We start from the raw sequence: 11,609 nt of genomic DNA, 5'->3' as shown, positions 1-11,609 counted from the left end.
GGAGCTGGGGGGGCTGCTAATCTCTAATCTTTCAATTTTCTAATCTCCCGTTAATTAGTTTCTATTTACTATTTAAGACCTGATCACCTGCACCTTTTCTGTCTAGTGTTTCATTTTTTGTAGCAAACGCTCAGACGCCGTTGTTTCGTGCTTCACCGTTAATATCTAAACTTCGTTGCCTCGCTCACACAGGTCGTTTCTCTGCACATCGCTGCCAAGATATTATCAATCATTTTTCTTACCTGCTCAGGTGATCTTTCTTTTCATTCAGCTTCTCTTTTCGGCTCCAAGAGCTCCAATGTTACTCTTTCCTGTGCCATCCAGTCTCCACCTCGGCATCATAGCCGTCCAAAGCGCAGCTCCATTACTCAACTTGTCTGCAACCTTATCAGAAAGTCTGGTCCTCCGTTAAACTTTCAAGCTCCTTCGACATGACATCGACATTCCTGTTGTCTGCGATTGCCTTACCTTAGCTCTATTTAATTCTACCACAAAGTTTTGTCGGCGGAATCTTTCTTTACTCCTCGCCTGCAATCATACGCCCCTCCCCCCGCTCCCCCCGTTCCCACAGAGCCAGCACAATTACCGTTTCATCAGAAGAACCTGCCCTGGACCTCCATCAGCTACGTTCAACCTTTTAAAGACATATCCAGCCCATTCTAAACTCAATTTTTAACCAGTGGCGGCTCGTGACTCGACTGGTCACAACATTCTCCAACGACACTATTGTACTGTAACTTTTCCACCGGCGCCTCACAGACTATGGTTACCACGGCAACACCCTTATTGAGGACTGCGGGGAGTGGTAAGTTGTCATGGTGACCAGGCTGCTTCATCAGGCTCTGCGTGCTCTGCGCCTCAGCACTGCAATCTTCCGGCTTCCTGTTGCTGCGCTTTCACAACTGGCGGAGACGAATTCAACGCGCCGAACCATGACATCTAAATATTTCGTTGACTTATTTATATTCATGACTATCTGTCCTAAACATGTCTAGAATATTTATTCAAATCCTAAAGGAATAAGCAAATGTTGTTCTACATAGACAAGGATTTTAATCGTAATAACTTCATAGATTCTACCCTGATTCACTCAAGTCAATGATGTAATTCCAATCATAACCTCTGGATGACAGTATAATACCACAAGCTCTCTCTCTATACATTAAACCAGTTTGGTTTCGCTGCGAATCTCGGACACTACAGCTTTTCTATCTATTCCCGCAGTTCTCACTCGGATGGATTCTCGGGAGTTCCCCTCCTGCCTCATCCTCTGTCTATCTATATCAAATGACATTCTTCAATTTCATCTCTTACCCCGCCCCCCCCCCCCCTGCCCCTTTGAGGCGGACTACTCCCGACAAAATCACTAGATTTTTCAACAGCCTCAGAGCAACAGATTCTTCATCCTCTTAGGTTCTACAGCGGCCTCAGCTCTATGTATTCTTGTGACAGAGCGGTTGCAGTACTGACGTCCCGGACCAGGAAGAAGCAATACAAAAACAAAGGCAAAGGTAGGTAGGGGAAACGAGACGCGTTTGCGCTCGGGTTTTAATAATAAATCAAACAATAAACAAAACACTCTATAACAAACAAAAGGGCTTGATGGCCAAAAATACATAAAGAAACAAATACCGAGTGGTACAGCGGTAGCAGTTGCTTCGGATGTATGATCTCGCTCTAAACCGTCCTCCCGTCTCTAACTCAAAGGAAAATCTCTCCCCATTACCCTGGAGCTCGTTCTTTTAAGCTGTGGCTGGAGCCTTAATTAATTATCAATAAAACAATTACCTTATTGAGGCTCCAGCCACATTCACACAGGTTTTTTTAAATTAATAAACAAAACGAACAATAAAAAAAACACGGCTTTCCTACCGTCAAATACAAATATAATAATAATAATACAACATATACAAATAATAATACAGGGACGAGGTGTACCCTATCACACACGCCCCCCCTTGTGCGTAGCACACATGGCCTCAATGGCCACCTCCCCCCTCAGTCTCAACGTCCCGGAAGAGGGGGAAGCACAGTGTCCATGGGGGTGGCCATGGTGGGAGGTCCGGCACCCCCCAACTCTTCGTGGCCGGCAGCTCCCTCTTCCAGGGCTCCCGCCACACACTATCCTGCCGCAAACGTGCGGCTGGGGAAGCTGGTCTCCTGACCTCCCCCCCCTTCTTCATGGCCGGCAGCTCCCCTCCGTGGGGCTCCGGCCACATTATAGCAACCCCAGGCGAAGCAGGATCCCTGGCGACCCCAGGCGAAGCAGGATCCCTGGCGACCCCAGGCGAAGCAGGATCCCTGGCGACCCCAGGCGACGGCAGCAGCAGCGGACCCTCGGGAGGCGACGGCAGCAGCAGCGGACCCTCGGGAGGCAGAGGCAGCTCCTGCTCCTCTCCCTCGGGTGGTGGAGGCAGAGGCAGCTCCTGCTCCTCTCCCTCGGGTGGTGGAGGCAGAGGCAGCTCCTGCTCCTCTCCCTCGGGTGGTGGTGGTGGAGGCAGAGGCAGCTCCTGCTCCTCTCCCTCGGGTGGTGGTGGTGGTGGAGGCAGAGGCAGCTCCTGCTCCTCTCCCTCAGGTGGTGGAGGCAGAGGCAGCTCCTGCTCCTCTCCCTCGGGTGGTGGCGGTGGAGGCAGAGGCAGCTCCTGCGCCTCTCCCTCGGGTGGTGGCGGTGGAGGCAGAGGCAGCTCCTGCTCCTCTCCCTCGGGTGGTGGTGGTGGTGGAGACAGAGGCAGCTCCTGCTCCTCTCCCTCGGGTGGTGGCGGCGGGAACAGCAGCTCATCTCCCTCCGGTGGCACTGCTGGCTCCTTCGCCAGCGGGGTTAGAGCTGTTGGCGCTGCCGGCTCCTCCGACAGCGGGGTTAGGGCTGGTGGCGCTGCCGGCTCCTCCGACAGCGGGGTTAGGGCTGGTGGCGCTGCCGGCTCCTCCGACAGCGGGGTTAGGGCTGGTGGCGGGCGTCTCCGCTGGGCTCCCTTCAGCAGCAAAAACAGCGGCTGCTGTGGAGCCTGAGCTTCACGCCCTCGTCCCTCCCAAAAGAAAATAGGGGTTTGGGCCTTCAGCTCCTCCCCTCCGGACACAGGACGCACTGGCTCCTCCCTCTCGGGCAGTGGACGCACCGACTCCTCCCTCTCGGGCCGTGGACGCACCGACTCCTCCCTCTCGGGCCGTGGACGCACCGACTCCTCCCTCTCGGGCCGTGGACGCACTGACTCCTCCCTCTCGGGCCGTGGACGCACCGACTCCTCCCTCTTGGGCTGTGGACGTTCGGGCTCCTCCCACTCGGGCTGTGGACGTTCGGGCTCCTCCCACTCAGGCGCAGGACGTTCGGGCTCCTCCTCCCCTGGCTCCTGCTCTGGGCAGTCCTCGTCCTCATGCCCATAAGCAATGCACATGGCAGACAGCCACCGTGTGCCCATACACCCCGCAGGCAAGGCACCAACCTTGGTCCTCCAACCTGCCGAGGAGATCCTCCAGCTCACTGCAGCCGTCTCTCCAGTTCCAGCCTTCCATTTTTTTTTTTTTATTTACTTTTCCACAAAAACAATTTTCGAAAAAAATTAAAAAAACGCCCTTTGTATTCCTGGTCCGGCTCCTGGAGGCGTTTATCCCACGCAGGACAGAGCGGTTGCAGTACTGACGTCCCGGACCAGGAAGAAGCAATACAAAAACAAAGGCAAAGGTAGGTAGGGGAAACGAGATGCGTTTGCGCTCGGGTTTTAATAATAAATCAAACAATAAACAAAACACTCTATAACAAACAAAAGGGCTCGATGGCCAAAAATACATAAAGAAACAAATACTGAGTGGTACAGCGGTAGCAGTTGCTTCGGATGTATGATCTCGCTCTAAACCGTCCTCCCGTCTCTAACTCAAAGGAAAATCTCTCCCCATTACCCTGGAGCTCGTTCTTTTAAGCTGTGGCTGGAGCCTTAATTAATTATCAATAAAACAATTACCTTATTGAGGCTCCAGCCACATTCACACAGGTTTTTTTAAATTAATAAACAAAACGAACAATAAAAAAAACACGGCTTTCCTACCGTCAAATACAAATATAATAATAATAATACGACATATACAAATAATAATACAGGGACGAGGTGTACCCTATCACAATTCTCCATCTCTGGCTTCATCTAAATCACTTTAACTCACAGTCCAACATCCACCGCTTTCAGCAGATCTCTGTGCTCTACAGCAGATCATCACACTACCGATGGCAATCCACCATTCACTATTACAGATCCCTGCTTCAGCAGATATCTGCGCTCTACAGCAGACCACCACTCATTATTGACAACACTTCTTTGTTTACTTCCTCAGATCTCTGCACCGTTCAGCAGATCCCGTCCTCTACTGTTAATTGCTCCTCACTGCAGCAGATCTCTGCTCCCTCTTCAGATCTACTCACTATTATAGCATGCAAGTTGCTTTAGTTCAGTCTAAATCTGTACCTGCACTACTCCAGATCTTCCAACGCTTCCGCTTTCCTCCAATACGCAGATCGTGGAAGCATTCCGCAGTCAAGGCTAATGCTAATCCCCATCTAATCAAAAATACGAGGTGCTTGTCTTTCTCAGCAATCTATTCATATGTCCACACATCCTCTCAAATATTACAGCATTAATACATGGTGAGAGACACGGTGAGACTGGAAATCCATCTTGTTTATGAGTTAAGGAGTTCCACTCTAGGAGAATAACTGGAGTTGTGAAACCCAGTCTCTCAATGTGAGTTCACCTTTTCCATTTCAAGCAGACATGATAGTAGTAGACCGCAGATCGATCCCGTATTCACTTACACATAGGATAGTCAACATCTCATTTCTGCCCTCCATTCCAGAAATGGAGCACAAAGCGTGCTGAGCTTCCCCAGCAGTCGATTTACACACGTTTGTTCAGTTCCAGCTGCTACCTCAACTGTCAGTTCCAGCTCCCCTTCGGCCTCCACTTTTAGTATTCAAGTTCCGTCGACTGGTCCCGTCTGCTGCGTGCCCACCCAACCCCCCCCCCCTGCTTCCCCAGCTTCACCAGCTGTCATTTGACTGAATCATACTCTCAGTAACCTCCTTCAATCTGCTCAGCATTTCATATCTGCAGCTCTCTCCCTCCTTCGAAAGCTTCATATTGTACAGCTTGGTCAGTGTTTTAAACGTTCTGTGCCAGAATCGGATTCATCCTATTCCTTCAAATCAAACCAGATCATGGCTTTCATCGTCCAGCTAGGGATTTATTTATTTATTTATTTTTTTCCCCCACCATTCTTTCCATGCCAGTAGTTTGTCTGTCTCTTTGCGGAATCTTCAAAGTCCACCCCCCCCCCCGCTGCACCTTCCCGCCTGCCCATATCAACAGACATTCTCCATTCACTCATCTCTACTCTTCGGAAAGTTTGCTTGTCCCCTTACGAAGATCTCCTCATGGAGACCATCTGCCTAACAGTTGATTCTTAAGAGCCTTCCCTTCTGCCTCACCTTCCCGCTGTCCGCATCAATGACCATTCTCAGTTTGCTCATTCTACTCTTCGGAAACGCCACTTCTCCCCATACAAGGATCTACCTATGGAGATCATCTGCATCTGAGCCCTCTTCGGTCTCCTTAGGAGCTCAGAATTCACAGTTCTAATTTACTCCATCATTCAGTTGTGTACCTCCAGACGGATCCATTTCAGCGCGGTCAGTTAATTCAGCTGTCAAGCAGATTCCCCTATCTGCCCCTTATTTTCAACGTCAAGGTATCTCATCTGCTTCTCGGCCTTCTTCGGCTTCCTCAGAAGCTCAGACTTCACAGTTCCTTCAGCTTCAAGCTTCCCTGCAGCGACTAAGATCTCCTAATCAGCCAACCTCTCCACCCTCCTTTCTAGAGCAGGCCTCCCTCATCAGCTGTATTCTCCCCATTCATTTCGTATAGGTGCAGCTACCTCCGCTGCAAGAGCCAGCATCAACCACAGTCTGATCAAGACCATGGGCCGCTGGTCCTCTTTCGCAGTAGATTATTACGTTCAGAACTCGCAGTTTCTTCTGCTTCTAATTTACTTCACCATTCGGTCGTACCTCCAAGAGGGATCAATTTCAACGTGGTTAGTCCATTCAGCTGTCAAGAAGAGTCCCCTATCTGCCCCTTTCATCAGCAAGGTATCTCCCCAGCAAGAACCCCCCCTCCCCTCCCCAGGACCCTCAGTTCATTGATTCCTCTCGCTCCTATCATCACTCATCGCTGGTTCTCAACCCACCTTCCATCCTCCAGAGCAAGCCTCCCTCCTCTACTCCACCCCCTCATTGATTTCTCTCGCTCCTAGGATCACTCATCACTGGATTCCAACCTACCTCGCCTCCAGAGCGGGCCTCCCCCCCCCCCCCCAATCATTCCGTAGGCACAGCCCCCTCTGCTGCGAGGGCCAACATCACTCGCAGCCTTCTTCGGCTTCCTCAGAAGCTCAGAATACACAGTTTCTTCAGCTTCAAGCTTCCCTGCAGCGACGAAGATCTCCTAATCAGCCCACCTCTCCACCCTCCTTTCTAGAGCAGGCCTCCCTCCTCAGCTGTATTCTCATCCATTCATTTCATATAGGTGCAGCTACCTCCACTGCAAGAGCCAGCATCAACCACAGTCTGATCAAGACCATGGGCCGCTGGTCCTCTTCCGCAGTAGATTTATTACGTTCATTCATCTCCTCAGATATAGTTGCAGCCCATTTTAAAATCGCTAGCATGCCCGGAGTGGGGGCTACCTGTTCGCCGGGGCCACCAGAGGTTTTCCCCGAATCTGCCTCAAGGGGTTTTTTCCTCTCCACTGAGCGGCAGGTATACACATAGTCGCATCCTACTAACAAATGTACTAATCTCCCTCTGTTCGTCCTGTTCGTCATTCTGGTCTTTTGTGTATGTTTTATGCGTTGGCATGTGCTGTCTTGTTTGTCTCACGGTGTGGGAGTTTTCGTGAGGTGCCGGGGGTCCATCCTTTGGGGGGCAAGTGAGGCTCACTTCCCGACCTCGGGGCTAGGCAGCCGCCTCCCTTACCTTCAGGGGTACTCACCGCGTGAGTCAGAGCGGACCCCCGGCCAAACTCTGTTCTGTCGCAGCTCCTGCGCTCATCTCACTCGAGGCTCTCTTCTATTCTGCCTCTCTTCAGGATGTGGTCACTCGTGCCGAGTCCTATACTAACCTCAATGCTTTGTCCTTATTTTCAGGTCCCAGGCAGCGTGATGTCTCGGCAAATCAGGGGTTTTACGAGCGCCCCTTACAGAAGCCTCAGATGCTGGGTACCTCTCTCATCTCCTCCCAAGGGGTGGCTTTCCAAGTCATAACCCTCATATGTGTTTTCAGGTTGCCGGGTCCTCCGCCCCTGGGATGTCGACAGCGTTGGCCCCAGTCGGTGACCTCTTTTCTATCCTGTTTCCGGTTGCCGGGTCCTCCGCCCCTGGGATGTCGACAGCGTCGGCCCCAGTCGGTGACCACATTCTGTCCTACTAACTGCTCCTTGCTACTTCTTCTGCCTTATCCTCCCCCCCCCCCCAGCTCACGCCCAGTGAAATACATGATACATTTCAAACCATCTCTTTACACGTAGGGCTGGCTCTCTTCCTCAGTGCCACAGTACAGCAAAACAGTGTCTGTATAGCAAGGGACTCCTGTACTAAAAGGTGCTGGATGCAAGTGAGAGGTTAAGAAAACCTGCATTCACTCCCCAGTAACTCGCAGTATTAAAATAAGACGTACTTGTCAACGCAGATCAGCTTTTCCAAAATACAAGGTTCTGTGGCTGAAAAAAATATGGCAGGAGATAGTTGATCGGGTTAATGCGGTTGTGTGGTTTGTAGTGCACAGGTGTAGCGGTGATGCAGTGCTTAGAAACAACAGTCTAACAACAGTTCAATGGTAAATAACAAAGCTTTATTAAGGGCTTTTAAATAATAACACTGACTATACAAAACAATGTAATGTTATACCTTTATTACTATAAAATGAGATTTAGTGGAATGACATTGTCGAGTTTGTTATAAACCAGAAGCGTGCTTTAGAAATAATTCCATTGCACATTTTGTATAAATTTATTTTAAGAATAAGAACGCGATCTCAGTTCAGTAATCTGGTCCAATTATTGCCTTTTTTTCTGATTGCAGCAGCAGCTGTGATGTAGTCTTGTAAATCCGAGGTCCTATTGTAAGTGACTCTGCAGCAGTTATTGATGCTTAGTTCACTCCCTAGTCACTGTAAGTCGCTTTGGATAAAAGAGTCTGCTAAATGACTAATTAATAATAATTATTAATAACATGTAGACCCAATGTTGTGTACCAGGCACAGTCTTGTCCAATCCCTGCCTTTCCTGTGGACTGTGCTGTCCTCTAGTGACATGATTATTAAGTGCAGCATGCTGGCACACAGAGTGTGCAGACATCCCGACTCACTGGGTTATATTTTGAAAGTGTTTGCTCCAGTCTTTAATTAACTCTTATTTTTCTGGATGAAGAAAGAAATCTGTTAATTTGGCAAAGCTAGAACCAAACAACGAGGTAATATAATACAGTCTCCCAAGCACTCTCAGGTTTTGTTACAAATAGGAGTTTATTCAGTTGTGGCGGATTGGCATGTTTTCAGAGAAGATTTTCAAATCTGTTCACTTAACATTAAGCAGTTGCAGTAGCCTTGATTGGCCCGTTGTCAGTGGATTAGTTCACCCTTAAGAAAGCCGCCGTTGTAGATCATTAAGGACCCAACACCGTGTACCAAAAGAAACAGCATAAATAGTCCATCTCAAGTGTTTGTCTGGAGAGTTTGTGACTTTCTGTCTTTTTAAAATTACAATTTTTCTCTCTGTGGTGTTTTATATAATCAGTCACTAAGAAGAGTTTTTTTTTTTTTTTTGCAGATAATCATGTTATATCCTTTTTAATTAAAGTACAATACGTGCTTTAAAACACCACTTCGTTGAATGTATAATTTGAGGTCAACGTACTTCAAATGTACTGTTTTTGTCAACCCAACATAACCAGTGTTGTGTCTCACATCGTTTACTGAAGCACTCGGGACTTGGTTCAGCAATTAGAAGTCTGCTTCTCAGTATGATCCCTGTTGGGCATAGCCGCAATCACGCACAGGAGCACAAGATAAATGAAATTGTTTCATCGTCGTTATCGTAAAAAACAGGATCATAACATTACATCATACGTTACAAGTCAGTCTTTTCAAACGCAGCATGTTTCTCTGTTTTAGAACATCGTTTCAGCTCAGTCTGTATCAAAGTTATCACGCCGGTCTCTCACCTTCCATCCTACCTCGGAGTGTCGGACGTGGAACCGCACAAACATGCTGGATGTTTTGCGGGATAGCAGACAAAGTTCTATTGCGGTATGGGTATGTTTTAATGAAATGATAATGCTGGACTGCTGCTTTGGCGATGTGTGCTATGTCCTTGGGGGGGGGGGGGGGGGGGGGGGGGGGGGGGGCAAACGCCTTGGTATTACAGTAGTCGCTGGCTAAAGAACACCCCGCGAAGTGTTCTCTTAGCCAAAGTGTTCTTTAAGACGGAGTTGACCACCAGACACAATATGAATGAATGAATGAATCAATGAATCAATCAATCAATAAATAAATATTTACTACTTGTCATGACGCACGTCATCAACATGTGAAATGAATAGAATAAGAGAAAAAAAGTGTGTGTTAATAAACTATAATAATAAAGTAACAGACACAAAACTCTTGGTAAACCTAATCTCTCTGAAGGAGGCTACTTTTCTTTTCCAAAAGCTTAAAAATAGGATGACATTCTTTAAAGATAGAACTATGTTGTAAACTAAAAAAATATTTTTAAATTGATAATGTGTTCTCAGCAAAAGCTAATTCTTATTAAATATAGTTTAACCGAAGGAAGCTGTTATTCTATTTTAAGTGTCATGACTGGTCTTTGGTTCCTCTCAAGGGGTTTATTGGGTTGTTAAATTAATTTCACTCAGGCCTAGAGCACAAAAATATTTCTCACCTAACCCACCAGGATCCATGCCAGTCCTATGAGGCACACATGTGACACAGCATGTCAATATTTAGCAAATAGGGATTCTCTGTGAATCTCTCAGCCTCTTCCCTTTGGGGGGAATATGATGCTCCTCTGCTTCATATTTTTTTGTTCACCGGGATGAACACGTCACATATATTTATTATTGTTTGTTGTTCAGCAGTCGACACCTGGGTGCTCTAAAGGATGAGGCTGTGCTCCAACTGTTTTTATTCTCTAATAAAGGTGGTTATTTAACTAAACTGCATCGATAGTGCCTAACACTTTAATGGGATCAGAGCACAATGTGTAGGGCAGGGCTGCAGGACAGATGGCTCTTTCCATGCAGAGGAGAAGTATTCCATTTAAGGATGGGAATGGGTGTGAAAGACCCAAGGACTTGTGTTAATTAATCAGCTTTTTCAGTTCACTAGCTTTAGTGGACTATTTAAGGTTAGTCTGAAATGCTTACATTTTATTCAAGCTGTGTTTATGGTAGGACAATCACAGGGCAGGAGAAAGCTTTGGCACAGCAGTTTATAAGGAAACAGATCTGTTTTCCTCAAAACCAAATTTATACACAAGCAATTAATCTGAAATCAGCCATAAACTTTCCTACTGGCTTTATGTACATTTGACTAACAATAAAACATCTTAAAACAAAGCAAAAACAACAAAGCTGGCACATTGGGGTATTCAACAGTAAGAAATGGGAATGCCCTGCCTCCATGCTTCAGTGATAGCATTCACCAAGACCCCTGGGCTGCTGTGCATTGTCAAGCAATGGACTCTGCAACACATATCTGCATTACAACAGTGCAGTAGAGGTGCAAGTTACCACACTAAACACTGCAGCAATCAACTGGATTTTGAGCGTTGAGTTATTCTGAATGAGTCGCAGTGTTGCAATGAGACATAAAAGTTTTTTTTATTAAAAACAGTCAGGTTTGTGTGAAATGTGTTAATGAGGGGAACACTATTGTGTTAAGTTTGTAATTAATGACAGCATGTGTGATTTTGACACAATCTGCACTTAAACACAAACTTAAGCACAGCTAGAGCTATATGGCATTACGTCTTCTGCAGTTTAGAATGCTTGAGGAACGAAGGAGGAGATACCGATATTTTTCTTGACGATGCGATTATCGAGTGACCCCTGTATTGATGCAGTTTTTTTTATTTCTACACTGAAGTGTCTACACTGATAATTTGATAACAGTATTTATTAGCATGCACTCTGGCAGCCTCACCTACCAATCATTGTTACCAAAAACAATGTATTTATTTGCCCTTAACCAAAGCAGCTGTTACCTGGCTGATGCATTTAGACATTGAAGACTGGCAGATACCAGAAACATCCCCAGCTGGGATTTGGAATGAGCCGGTTGCATAAAAGGTTAAGGCAGCAGTAACCTTGATATGCACTGGTGTGACAGCTCCTAGCATCCTGTAGATCATCCTTTAACTGTGAATGTCGTTCCGCTATAGCCTGTTTTATTATTATTAAGTCATTTAGCAGACGCTTTTTATCCAAAGCAACTTACAGAGACTAGGGGGTGAACTGTGCTACAGTCACATACAATAGGACCTTGGTTTTATGTCTCATCCGAAGGATGGGTT

The sequence above is a fragment of the Acipenser ruthenus genome, chromosome 22, assembly GCF_902713425.1.
Source record: "Acipenser ruthenus chromosome 22, fAciRut3.2 maternal haplotype, whole genome shotgun sequence".
NCBI classification, from domain to species: Eukaryota; Metazoa; Chordata; class Actinopteri; order Acipenseriformes; family Acipenseridae; genus Acipenser; species Acipenser ruthenus.
Note: the sequence above shows the minus strand (reverse complement) of the source record.